Source organism: Sus scrofa, chromosome 6, assembly GCF_054392235.1.
Source record: "Sus scrofa isolate SSC_HxYL_T2T_F1_AM1 chromosome 6, Sscrofa_HxYL_maternal_Yorkshire_Landrace_v2.0, whole genome shotgun sequence".
NCBI lineage: Eukaryota > Metazoa > Chordata > Mammalia > Artiodactyla > Suidae > Sus > Sus scrofa.
This window is the reverse complement of record NC_139388.1, coordinates 168,768,514-168,781,371: the sequence shown is the minus strand read 5'-3', so window position 1 is coordinate 168,781,371 and position 12,858 is coordinate 168,768,514. Positions and strand designations below refer to the sequence as shown.

The 12,858-nt window shown below is 52.3% G+C and overlaps 1 pseudogene; it reads left to right on the top strand.

Annotated features, from left to right (window-relative positions):
* The first annotated feature begins 249 nt into the window (after positions 1-249).
* Positions 250-6,416, top strand: LOC110261409 (cytochrome P450 4A24-like; annotated as a pseudogene).
* The last annotated feature ends 6,442 nt before the right edge of the window (positions 6,417-12,858 follow it).

Below are 12,858 nucleotides of genomic sequence, written 5' to 3'. Positions count from 1 at the left end.
AAGTGAGGGTAGGTGACTTAAAGATAACTTTGTCCCCATCCCTTGCTATATCTGATCTGCATGACTCTTTTGGCGCCCCCTCCAAGGTGCATCCTCCACAGTGAATCAGCTCTGGAGGGCCAGGTCTGAGCTCTGCCCTTAGCTTCACTCCATCCAAGGTGGGCAGGGCCATCCTCCCTAACTAGGTTGGGTGCTCAGGGGAGGTCAGCTAGAGTCAGGGACAGTCAGCCGTCCAGAATTCCATGCACCATGAGTGTCTCTGTGCTGAGCCCCATCAGAGCCCTGGGCAGTGTCCCTGGGCTCCTGCATGTGGCCTCACTGTTCAGGCTGCTGCTGCTTCTCCTCAAGGCAGCACAGCTCTATCTGCACAAACAGTGGCTGCTCAAAGCCCTCCAGCAGTTCCCGTCCCCTCCTTCCCACTGGCTCTATGGACACAGCAGGGAGGTAGGTAAGAGGGGACCCGGGAGTGGGAGGGCAGGGAGAGACGGGCTCTCAGAGCATGGTCACGGCCAGCAAGTCCAAGGGACAGAGTTTCGTGTTTGTTAGCAGGTGGCCCCATGTAAGAAGCCAGCTCACCTCTCAGGTCGTGGTTCCTCATCCCAGTCCGGGCAGCTCGCTCGCTCACAGGACCCTGGGCTGGTGTCCTCGGCTCTGTCACACACTCCTTCCTTAGGTGCATCTGCAGGCTGTCCTGGCAGCCCTGCCCTTTGAGGACAATGGCTCTTCCTTCCAGAGTCTACCCCTCTCCAGGCTCTGCAGCTTCAGCTGTTCTCACAAACAGGCTTCTAGAGGCTTCCCTGCCCCAGTTACTCGGTGCCATCTTCTCTGCCCTGAGCTTGCCTGGGTGCCCAGACATCTGTCTGAAGGATCCTGCCCTGTGCTTTCACTGGCTGTGAAGATAACAGACAGGAATCTATATATATTATAGATAGATAGATAGATAGATAGATAGATAGATAGATAGATAGATAGATAGATAGATAGATAGATAGATATACATAGATAGATAATAGATAGACATACATATCTATGAATCTACTATAATACATATAGATATAGATAGATAGATAGATAGATAGATAGATAGATAGATAGATAGATAGATAGATAGATCTATTAGCTTCTTTATCCACTCATTTGTTGAAGGACATTTGGGTTGTTTCCATATCTTGGCGATTGTAAATTGTGCTTCTATGAACATTGGAGGTCGCATATATTTTTGTATGAGTGTTTTCATTTTTAATTTCTTTGGATGTATACCCAGGTGTGGAATTACAGGGTATAAGTTAGTTCTAGTTTTAGTTTTTTGAGAACTCTCCATGCTGTTTTCCACAGGCCACAACCCAGTCTAAGAGCAACATTCCTCACTTAAAACACAAGCTTAAATAACTATGGGGCCATTTTTTTTTAACCCTTATTTTTTAACCCAATTGGGGTGATTTTTATGTAAATTTCCCCAGATCTGAAAGACAAATTCTTTTTTTTTATATACATTTTTTTATTTTCCCATGTACAGCAAGGGGATCAAGTTATCCTTACTTGTATACATTACATTTACTTTTTTTTCCCCCACCCTTTGTTCTGTTGCGACATGAGTATCTAGACATAGTTCTCAATGCTACTCAGCAGGATCTCCTTGTAATGAAAGACAAATTCTTAAGCTTGCTGACTTGCATTTCCCTGCCCTGGGTCATGGGATGGCTAAAGCATCACACACTATAGGAAAATCACAGGCTTCTGCCTTATACTTTGCACTGAGAACAGAACCTGCATTTCCTGCCAATTCACCATCTTAGTCCTATGGCAGTCCTTGGGCTGGGACACTGAGTCTGCCTTCCTGAGGCCACCATGACTGTCAGGACAGAGAGAGTCAGGGATGGGAGGCCATTGGAGGTGACTTGAGACAGAGTGCCAGCTGCCAATCATCAGGAAGCCCTGGCAACCCCTGGTCTGGACCACAGGTGCTCTGGGGCTGCCTGCCTCATTTGCTCTCCCTTCTTTTCTGTAATGCTCTTCCTTACATTTCAGATCCACAGGTATCCACAAATTCTTGGCTCCCTTGATTGGTGAAACCTCTGAATACAACTGTGGACCCCTCACCACATGGGTTTGCCAAGAGCTGCCTTTTTGGCTCACAGAGAACAGGTGCCTGGCACCATGTCACCACCTTCATCTTGGAATCAAGCCTCGTTTCTCTTCTTTTTTTTTTTTTTTTTTTAGTTATTTCTTGGGCCGCTCCCGCGGCATATGGAGGTTCCCAGGCTAGGGGTCGAATCGGAGCTGTAGCCACCGGCCTACGCCAGAGCCACAGTAATGCGGGATCCGAGCCGCGTCTGCGACCTACACCACAGCTCACAGCAACGCCAGATCCTTAACCCACTGAGCAAGGGCAGGGACCGAACCCGCAACGTCATGGTTCCTAGTCGGATTCGTTAACCACTGCGCCACGATGGGAACTCCCTCGTTTCTCTTCTGATGAAACCCTCGGTCTTCATAATGGTGCTGAGAGCCCACTTGAATCTCAGCTTCTTCCCCATTGCTTCTCAGACTCTCCAATGTTCCCAGCCTGACTTTGACTTAAGTTCTTCTATCACTTGCCCCCTACTCTTTTTCAAACTTGTTCTCCAAGTGAAAAGATGCTCCCACTGGGATCACATTTTGCACTGACACAATATGACCAGACATTTTGGAAATTCACGTTCCTGAAATAGACTGGCCCCTCCTGCCTTTGACATGATGTGCCTTCTCCTGCCACCCTCAGTTCCTCCCGTGTTGTCCTCTGTCGTCCTCCTGATCCCTTTTCCACCCCCACAACATACCCATCTGTCACCCAGGCTGTGGTTTGCTCCTGTTGAATGGGCAGACGTGGTTCCAGCGTCGGCGGATGCTGACCCCAGCCTTCCACTATGACATCCTGAAGCCCTACGTAGGTCTCATGGCCAAGTCTATCCAAGTGATGCTGGTGAGTCCATCCCTGTCTCACCTGAACACACTCACCCCCGGCACAACTCACAGAGTCCACTCTCAGACATTTGTGTCCCTCAGGCAGCCATCAGGCAGGCCTCCAGAATGAGGTGCTAAGAACATGCTATGAAATGGGGCTCCCCCAAACGGGATGGGACAGAAAAGCACCCAGGCACCAGCTTGGATCCACAATTTGCTCCTTGCCCTGGGAGCAATGGTCGTGGTGAATTCAGGGTCGACTCCCTGACAATCACGACCTCTTCCACAAAGTGGACTAGAGCAAGGGTCTTTCTTCAGGATCACAGGGTAAGCTGCAATGGCCGGCCTGGGGAAGGCAGCTCAGGGGCAGCGAGTAGATGCCAGGATGCTGCCCAGGAGGACTCTGGCCTCAGTGCCAGGGTTTCGGAATGGAAGTGAGTCACCCGTGGGAGGAAATGTAGCCAGGTCTACACTCACGGAACTGGACCACGATAAACACCACCTCCGATCTAGACGGTGGACCACCAGGCCTCAGCTAGCACTGGATGAGTGAAAGGAAGAGAAGGACCTTGTGTCCATTCCTAGGGGCCCCAGTATAGACCCTTAGGCGTTTTCTTGCCTTGACAAATTTACTAGCTGATGTTGGAAGACTTATGGCCAGTTCCAACCTCAGGACACACAAGATCCCCCCTCGTCCTGTCAGAAACTCTGCTTTCAGATCTGCCAAAAGGAGGTTATCATCATGGACTGATCCTAAAACTTGGAACTCATTAGGAATATATAGAAGAGAACAGAATTAGTTAATTACACACACACACACACACAAACCGTATAATTATGTAATAGGGCTGAAACAGCCATCAGATTACTCACGTGCTTTACAGTCTCAAGGTGAGAAACACACACCATTAGAAAGTTGAGACATCTCATCAGAAGACGTGGAGAGGCAGAGAGAGAGCCTGGCCTTGCCAGCACCAGACCAGAGCAGGGTCACTGTCCCCCTCCCACCACAGGACAAGTGGGAGCAGCTCGTCGCCCAGGACCCACGTCTGGAGATCGTGGGACCCGTCTCCTTGATGACCCTGGACACCATCATGAAGTGCGCCTTCAGCCACCAGGGCAGCGTCCAGACAGACGGGTCAGTGACACACCTGCAGTGGCAGCTGCTTGTTCTCACCAGCTGGGGAGGACCACCCTGGCAGGCACTTGGGACAGCAGGATGCTTTTCAGCACAAAAGGCATCATTCGGCAGGGAGCCCCCCACCACGGGCAAATTCCAGCCCAGACCAAACCCAGACTCAGTCACACATCCTGATCCCCGACACAGGGAGAAGCCTGGCCACTCAGGCCACTGGTGAAGGGCAGAGGGTCTGGGGGCATGTGGGGCCGAAGGACAAAGGCCTCAGGGTGGCCTGTCCCACTGACTGAGGACACCACCCCCTAGAGCCCTACTCCTTCTCCAACTCAGTGACTCCCACCAGTCCAGTCTCCTCTGCATCTTCTCCCTTCAGGAACTCCCACTCCTACCCCCAGGCCATCAGGGACTCAGCAACCTGTTCATCTCCCGGGTGAGAAATGCCTTCCTTCTAAAGGGCATCACCTATAGGCCGAGACCTGGAAGCCGCCTGAGCTGCCGAACCTGCAAGCTGGTGCAGCCACACAGATTCTGCTTCTGCTTCTGGGCTGCTCCACTGCTTTATCAGGCACATCTGAAAGGGACTGGCCTTGATCCTGAGGGCAGAGCGAGCTTCCTGCTCCTCTTTTAGCAGCACCCCACATTGGGTGCCTCCCTGGGGAAGGGACTAGGAACTGAAGTCAGGGTGTCAGGGGCCATGCAGGGATTTTCATGTGTCACTGCCTTGGTGATGGCTGATTGAGACCCCCCTCTCAGCAACCTCCAAGGGGCTGTGCTATCACATGATGCTGGAAGTCTCAGCCCTGACATGCACACCCATGCTCATCCTCACCCACCTGCCCCTGAGACTGGGCCATGCAGGGCAGTGGGGCTACTGTGGATGCTGTACCTGGTCCCCAGAGCTCTCAGCTCAGCCCGGGAACCGCTGTTCCAAAACAGACCGAGTGATCCAGCTGAGGAAGGCGCAGCTGCAAAAGCAGGGAGAGATGGAGAACGTGAGGAAGAAGAGGCACTTGGATTTCCTGGACATCCTCCTCCTTGCCCGAGTGAGTGTTGGGGGCATAGGCTTGAGGCTTTGCCCAGAAGCACAGAGGAAGGGGCAAAGCTGCACTCTCCCCCTGCCTCCTCAGATGGAGAAGGGGAACAGCTTGTCGGACACCGACCTCCGTGCCGAAGTGGACACGTTCATGTTCGAGGGTCATGACACCACAGCCAGTGGCATCTCCTGGATCCTCTATGCTCTGGCCTCCCACCCTGAGCATCAGCAGAGCTGTCGGGAGGAGATCCAAGGCCTCCTGGGGGACGGCACCTCCATCACCTGGTGAGTGTCCCAGAGACGGAGAGCCCCGCACGGACCGCCCACCCCCCACCCCCAGCGAGTGGAGACTCCCCCGTTCCCCAACTCTGCCCAGCCTCAGGATGGCCTTTGTTCAGGGACCACCTGGACCAGATGCCCTACACCACCATGTGCATCAAGGAGGCGCTGAGACTCTATCTGCCAGTACCAGTCATTGGCAGAGAGCTCAGCAAGCCCATCACCTTCCCTGATGGACGCTCCTTACCTGCAGGTATGAGCATCACCACACCCACTAACCTCAGCATCTGTAAGAACACATGGGAGCTCAGACACCCACGTGCGTTGGTCCAGTTGCAGCGTGCTGTGAGTCTTATTGTAGTGAATTTAAACCTTATGTCCTGTTACAGGTGGGGAGGGTTTTGTAAAGCACTGTAGCTTTTAGGGCAAAGATTTCCTACTGGAACAAAGTGCCCTACCCCCTGCAATGGCCTGAAGCTCAAGATGTTTCTGGCCCCTTCATGGGAGAGTCCGGAGCAGTGGGTGTCGGGGGCCCAGGCTCTGTCTCCCTTGTTTCTCCTGCCTGTTTCCAGGTGGACGACTCCATTCAGCAGGGGGTGGGGTGGCCATGTGGGCACCACGCCCTCTGTCCTGGGACGCAGGCTGGCCAAGGCCCTCACTCCCTCCACCACCTCCCCTTGGGGACAGGAGACCCTCTGCCCCAGCTTCAAGCGGTGGGCAGGCTGGGAGGTGCCGGGCAGCTGTGAGCAGGAAGAGGAAAATGGGTTTGCAGTGGGAGGAGACCCCTGCTGCTGCAGGGTCCCCAGGATGCTGGTGCGGTCTCTGGGCCCTGAGAGGTGCGACTGCACGTGGGCATGAGCTCTCTGACGTTTGCGGTTCTGGATACCCTCTAGAAGGTGTCCCTCAGCAGGTAAGCGAATGCTCTCAGGGGAGGTGGTGAAGCCGGAGACCTGCAGTCAGGCTGACCTGGGCGTCCATACAAGGCCGAGTCAGCTAGTGCACGTGTGGATCAGGCACGTGTAACGTGGGTACCGTCATCTTAATGCCTAAACCCTTCTCTCTTGTGCTCTCCTCGGGGACCCCCCTCCTGAGCTCCTGAGGCTCCTGTAACTCACGGACAAGGGGACGGAACGTGGGCCCTGTCCCGTCGGAGACCTGATCTGCCCTGTGTATGAGTCAGCTCGGTGCTGCCACAACAAATAGCACAGACCGGGCGGCTTAAACAACAGACCCATCTCCCAGTGCGAGGTGCTGTCTGCAATCAGGGCGTCTGCAGGCTGGTTCCTCCGGAGGCTTCTCTCCCTGGGGTACAGCCGTCCGTCTTCTCCCGCTGTCCAGTGTCCCAGTCTCTTCCTACAGGACAGCCGTCCTATTGGATTAGGGTTTACCCTAGGGACCTTATTTTTACCCTGATCACCACTGCAAAAACCACATCTCCAAACGCAGCCATAGCCTGGGGTCCTGGGGTTAGGGATGGAGCGTGGGGGTTTGGGGGGACAGTCAGCACCCACACCATCCCGCTTAGGAACTAACTGAGCCTCAGTCCCTTCTTCCCTCAGGCTCCATGGCAGTTGGGGGGCAGGGGGTGACACCCCAGGGAGAGGCCACTAATGCAGATCAAGTTAGGCATGGCACAGGACCTTAATTAGGGACAGGGCAAGGCCTGAGTTAGGGAGAGGGTAGGGACTGAGTTAGGGCATTAGTTAAGGACAGAACTGGGCCTTCGATGGGACAGCTCAGAGATTTAGTTAAACAGAGCTAAAGGCCTTAGCCAGGGACAAGTTAAGTCTAGTTAGGGACAAGAAAAGGCTTTAGTTAGAGAGAGGTCAGGCCCTACGTTAGAGACAGCACAGGGCCTCATTTATGGACAGTGCAGGGCCTTCGTTAAGGACAGCACAGGACTTCAGTTAGGGACAGTGGGGGCTTTAGATAGGAACCCTTAGTTCTAGTTAGGAAGAGTGCAAAGTCTTAGGAGCAGGTCAGGGTCATAGTTAGGGATAGCATAGGTCTAGTTAGGGATTTAGTTAGCGACAGTTAATGACCTTACTAGGGGCAACAAACATCCACAGTTCGGGACAGTGCAGGGCCTTGGTTAGGGACAACTTAGGTGTAGTTTGGGACAGCACAAGGCTTTAGCTGGGAACAGGGCCTCATTAGGGCAGCGAAGGACTGCAATTAGCAAAAGCTCCCCAAACGCACTTCTTCCCTTTCCACCTGAGCCTCTTCCTCCTGTCCCCGATCCGTGTCGGGGGGTCTGGCATAAAGGCATGTCTCCTGACTTATTGGGGGGGTGCAGCTGAGTGTTTGAAGGTCGTGGGATGAGCCGTAGGTTGGGGTGAGTGCCCATCTTCAGGGCACTGGGTTGGGTGCTTAAAGGGAGAGGAGGAACAAAGTCAAGCTGGCAGATGCCCAGGGTTAGTGCAGCCCCAGGGGCTGCGAGGGAGCCAGGAGGAAGGACTGAGAGTTGGACTTAGACCTGATGGCTGCCAGTCGGTTCCAGAGCACCGGCAGAGCCCCTCTGCAGCTCCCTGACTGCACCTCCAGGCTCAGAGATGGGGCCGGACTTTGGGTTGTGGAAACCCCAGATGTGCCCAGAAATAAATGGTTAGTTACAGGGCATCTCCAACTCCCCAGCCTAAATTGTCTCACCTCACAGAGGGGACATAGTTCTACCATAGCATCTGCAAAGACTTCCAGCCACGTCGAGTGTCCCTGTGGCCTGACAACTTGAGGGTCTTTCTGGGGTCTGATTGCCTTTGATCTCCAGAGGCAACACTCTGGTTCCAGAAGTACCTGGCTTGACTCTTGTCCTCGCAGTTTTTAAGCTTCAGGTTTCTGTGGGCTTTGGTATCTGGAAAAATGCTTTGGCAGTGTTGACCGCGGACTGTGGAGAAGCAGTGGCACTTTGGTGGGAGGGCTGTGCTCATCCCCGCGCCCTTTCTCTTGAGGATTCTCGCCAACGACCCTTCTTATTCCACCTGAGCTCCTTCCTTCTATCCTTGAGCCCTGCCGAGGCGGAACCTGACCTAAAGCCAAATCACATGAATTAAAGGGGGGGGGGCTGATCAATTTAAAGCCAGTCTTGGGATATAAAGAGTGTTTTGATTTAAAATAGCGGGGTGGGAAGGGAGGGGCGGAGAGTTGTTGTTAGAGCACAGAGCCACTAGAGGGCGGCAGAGGACCGGTAGAACACACAGCTCCCAGGCCAAAGAGGTTCGGAGACGGGGTTGTCGTTGTGGGGACCCACGATGAGGTCCAAAGAGAGGAGGCGTTGGTAACAGTGTGCCTCTGACTTTCTAGCCCAGATTTCCTGACTTCACACAGGGGACGTGTGTGCCATCTGCACTTCATGGATCACTTCCAGCCTGGTTTGGTGGCACAGTCATCAGGCAGTTTGAGTATATCTAGGGTGGGAGTACCCTTGGTTTTGGCCCTGGCCAGATTCTGGACCAGAAACACCTGGCTGGAGACTTCTTGAATCAGGCTTGCATGGGGTTTGGCATCTGGGAAGTAGGACTGGTTGTTTTAAATGGAGTGGGTAAAAGCAGTGGTATTTGCTGGGCAGGTTTGCTCAACTACGTGCCCTTTCTTTCAAGAGTTCTCCCCAAAGATGCTTATTTTTCCATCTGAGTCTCCTCCTTCTGACTTTGACCCCTGGTGGGGGGACCTCAAGTAGAGCCAGGTCATGTGAATTAAGGGGGGGGCTGTGTGATTCCAGGGAGTGGGACGGTGTGGTGTGGGGGGGTGAGTGTCCTGGCCAACTTTGAGATAGTCACACCCCTGCCCACCGTGCATTTCAGTGTGCTGCCAGGGAGAGGAGTCAGGAAACCAAACTGGCCAGTGCCCCGAGACCAGTGCAGACCAGGGTTCTGCTGTGGGAGGCAGGGGAAGGGCTGAGAGTTGCTGTTACAGGACATGTCCGCCGGATGGCGCCAGAGCCAGCAGAGTGGTTGCCTTCACAACTCCCGGGCATCTCCAGGCTCAGAAGGGGACAGGAGATGGACCCATGGAACCCAAGGAGGTGCCCAGAGCCCTGTGTTTGTGCACGTAGTGCCTCTGGCCCTGGGTCCCAATTTGCCTCAACTCAGTGAGGGGACCTAGTTTTGCCATCACGTGTCCAACTCAATTCCTGTTGGGTTGGGAGGCCCAAAGATCAGAATTTGACAGGCTGTGTGGGGTCTGAGGGTCCTTTGCTTGTTTGGAGGCGGAGCTCTGGACCCAGAAACACTAGACGTGAATGTGGAAGGTGTACTTTTCCAGAATCAGCTCAGCTAGGAGTCTGGCTTCTGGAAGGCCGGGCTGCAGGTGCTGAATGCCGTGTGTCAGTGCGGCAGGGCCTCGGGGGGCTGGCTGTGTCCAGCGCCGGGCTCTTTCTGCCCAGAGAGCTCCGCCACCCTCTCCTTGCCTCTCCACCCGAGCCGCTTCACCCTCTGCGGAACACCTGTTCGAAGGAAGCTCGCTCCAACCAGGAAAGGGGATGATGGCTGACGGGTCAGTCATTTCAAGCTGCGTCCCAGGGATGAAGGCGCTGACTCAAAGCCAGCTCTCACGACTTAAATATAGGGGTGGCTGATATCAGAAAGTGGGGTGATGCCGGGTGAGGTGAGCGCCCTGGCCGATCTCGAGATAGTCAAAGTCCGGCCTGTAGAGCATTTCAGCGTCCTCAGAGCGAGAGGAGTGAGCAAGTCACACTGGCACGTGACCCAGGCCAGTGCAGACCCAGGTCCTGCTGTGGGAGGCCGAGGAAGGCCTGAGAGTTGCTGTCAGGGCCCATGGTGGCCAAAAGGCACCAGGGCACCAGCAGAGCCCCTGTGCGGCTTCCAGGCTGCATCACCAGCTCAGAGACACTGTGGGAGCTAGATTGGTGGAAGAAACCCAGGGAGGTTCCCAGACACTTGCATTTGGGTCTAGGGTGCTTCTGACCCTGTGGCTCAAAGTGCCTCCACTCCGAGAAGGGACCGGGTTCTGCCATCACATCTATGGATCAATGCATGGTCAGGTGGCCCAATGGCTAGAGAGTTCGAAGGGCTGTCTAAGGGCCTGAGAGCCCTCTGCTTGTTTGGAGGCACAACACTGGGCCCAGAAATACCTGTTTTGAACCTTGGACATGCAGGGTTGTTTTTTAGAATCAGGCTGGCATGGCATTTGGCTTCTAGAAGGCTGGGCCCTTGCTCGTGGACACAGGGTGTCAATGCAATGGGATTTGGGGCGTTGGGGGGCAGGCTGAGCCTATGGCTGTGGTCTGTCCCTCCAGACATCTCCACATCCTCTTCCTCCTTGCTCCACCTGAGCCTCTTCCTCCTCTGCTGGACACCTGTGCCAAGGAACCTACCCAAATCCAGGTAAAAGTGAATAATGCCCGGGAGGTCCCGGATCACCTCACCAAACTCACCCACCAACACGTGTACAGTATCACAATGACCCCATTTTCAAATCCAGCTCTCAAAGTCAAGTCTTTCACTATAACCACTCTGTGAGGTATTTATGAATATCCTTATTTGACCGAAGAGAAGTGGTGGCTCAGAAGATGAAGTCAATGGCTCAAGGTCACGTACCTAGAAAGCAGCAAAGCCAGGAGTCAAGACAGTTCTGAGTCCAAACTCCGTGCCCTTTCCACTAAGTCAGAATGCTCCATATGCACATCATTTGCCAGCCTCGTCTGAGTGTTCAGTAAACACTTGCTGCCTTGAATTGTACTGAATTTTGGAGGGACCCAAAACATAGTCTTTGGGTCTGATTTGCATTGTGATGTCCAGCTTTATCGTGGGAAAGACGAGCCCTTTAGGTCAAGACTCCTAAGAGTGGGGCCCTGGGAAATGCAGATTTGGAAGCTGAGTAGAATTGTCAGGAACTGATGACTTTTACAATAGCATTTTCTGGTTTGAAAATACTATGCATTCATTATTTAAAAATTGGATACACAGAAAACAATAAAGGGAATTAGAATTACCTGCAGTCCCATTTGGTAATCGTATGACTATTTTCTTTCAATGCTTTTTCTTTTCAATATGTATATTTCAAATTAATATAATTCTACATGTATAGATATATACATATAATTCACTCCTTATACTGTTTTTCCACTGAATTTTAAGTCAAAATCTTCCCTCTTCTCATTAAGATTTATTCAGAAACATAACTTTTGTTTCTACGTTATATTCCATTTTATCAATGGTCAGTAATTTATTTTACCTTTCTCTTTTGTTAGCCATTCCAACTTTTGACTATGATATTAAATATCCTTCCAATTCTGACTATGATATTAAATATCTCTCTATATAAATTCCTTGTGCAATTTTTAAATAATTTCTTTTGTGTGTGTGTGTGTATGTGTGTGTGTTTTGTCTTTTTAGGGCCGCACCCACAGCATATGGAGGTTCCCAGGCTAGGGGTCTGGTGGGAGCTGTAGCTGCCTGCCTACACCACAGCTCATGGAAACACCAGATCCTTAACCCACTGAGCGAGGCCAGGGATCGAACCCACAACCTCATGGTTCCTAGTCGGATTCATTCCCACTGCACAACGATGGGAACTCCTTAAACATTTTCTTAGAGTGCATTCTTTTAAATGGAATTACTCGATCAAAGGTATGAACTTATGTGCAACTCCTGACTCAATCTGCCGAACTGATTTCTGTTGATTCATGGATATTTTTACAAAGCCTGGCATTCTGACATAAATCTAGTTGTTTGAAGCTTTGAAAATATAAAGTAAAATATGTATATCATATTAGTTGAATTAATTTTGATTTTTAAAGCATTAATCTTTTTCCATGCCCATTGCTTTGATGGAAGGAAATGACTTTCCATAACTGACTTGGAAGATAGATCTTCAGCATCTTTTAAAGAGTGAACACAGAAAAGACTTTCGGAGTTCCCGTCGTGGCGCAGTGGTTAACGAATCCGACTAGGAACCGTGAGGTGGCGGGTTCGATCCCTGGCCTTGCTCAGTGGGTTAAGGATCTGGCATTGCCGTGAGCTGTGGTGTAGGTTGCAGACACGGCTCGGATCCTGCGTTGCTGTGGCTGTGGTGTAGGCCAGCAGCTACAGCTCCAATTGGACCCCTAGCCTGGGAACCTCCATATGCCACAGGAGCTGCCCAAGAAATGGCAAAAAGACAAAAAAAAAAAAAAAAAAAAAAAGAAAAAGAAAAGAAAACTCTTTCCTTAGAGCAGATGTCCTGGCTGGAGTGAAACTGTTCATGTTTCCGGGACGGGAGAGCACATCCAGAGGCATCTCCTGGACCTCCGCCACACGGCAAAGCACGCTGAGCATCAGCAGAGACGCCAAGAAGAGCTCAGGGAACTCCCTGGGGCTGGGTCTCCTATGGCCTGTCAGGTCTGTGTCCCTGTGTCAGCCTCGTTTTTCTCCTTAGACGTTTGACCATTTCTCTGTTCCGGCATCAAGCGAGATGACAGTGCCCTGAGATGGCATGCACGGATTTAGAAGGATGGGAAGTGTGCTCG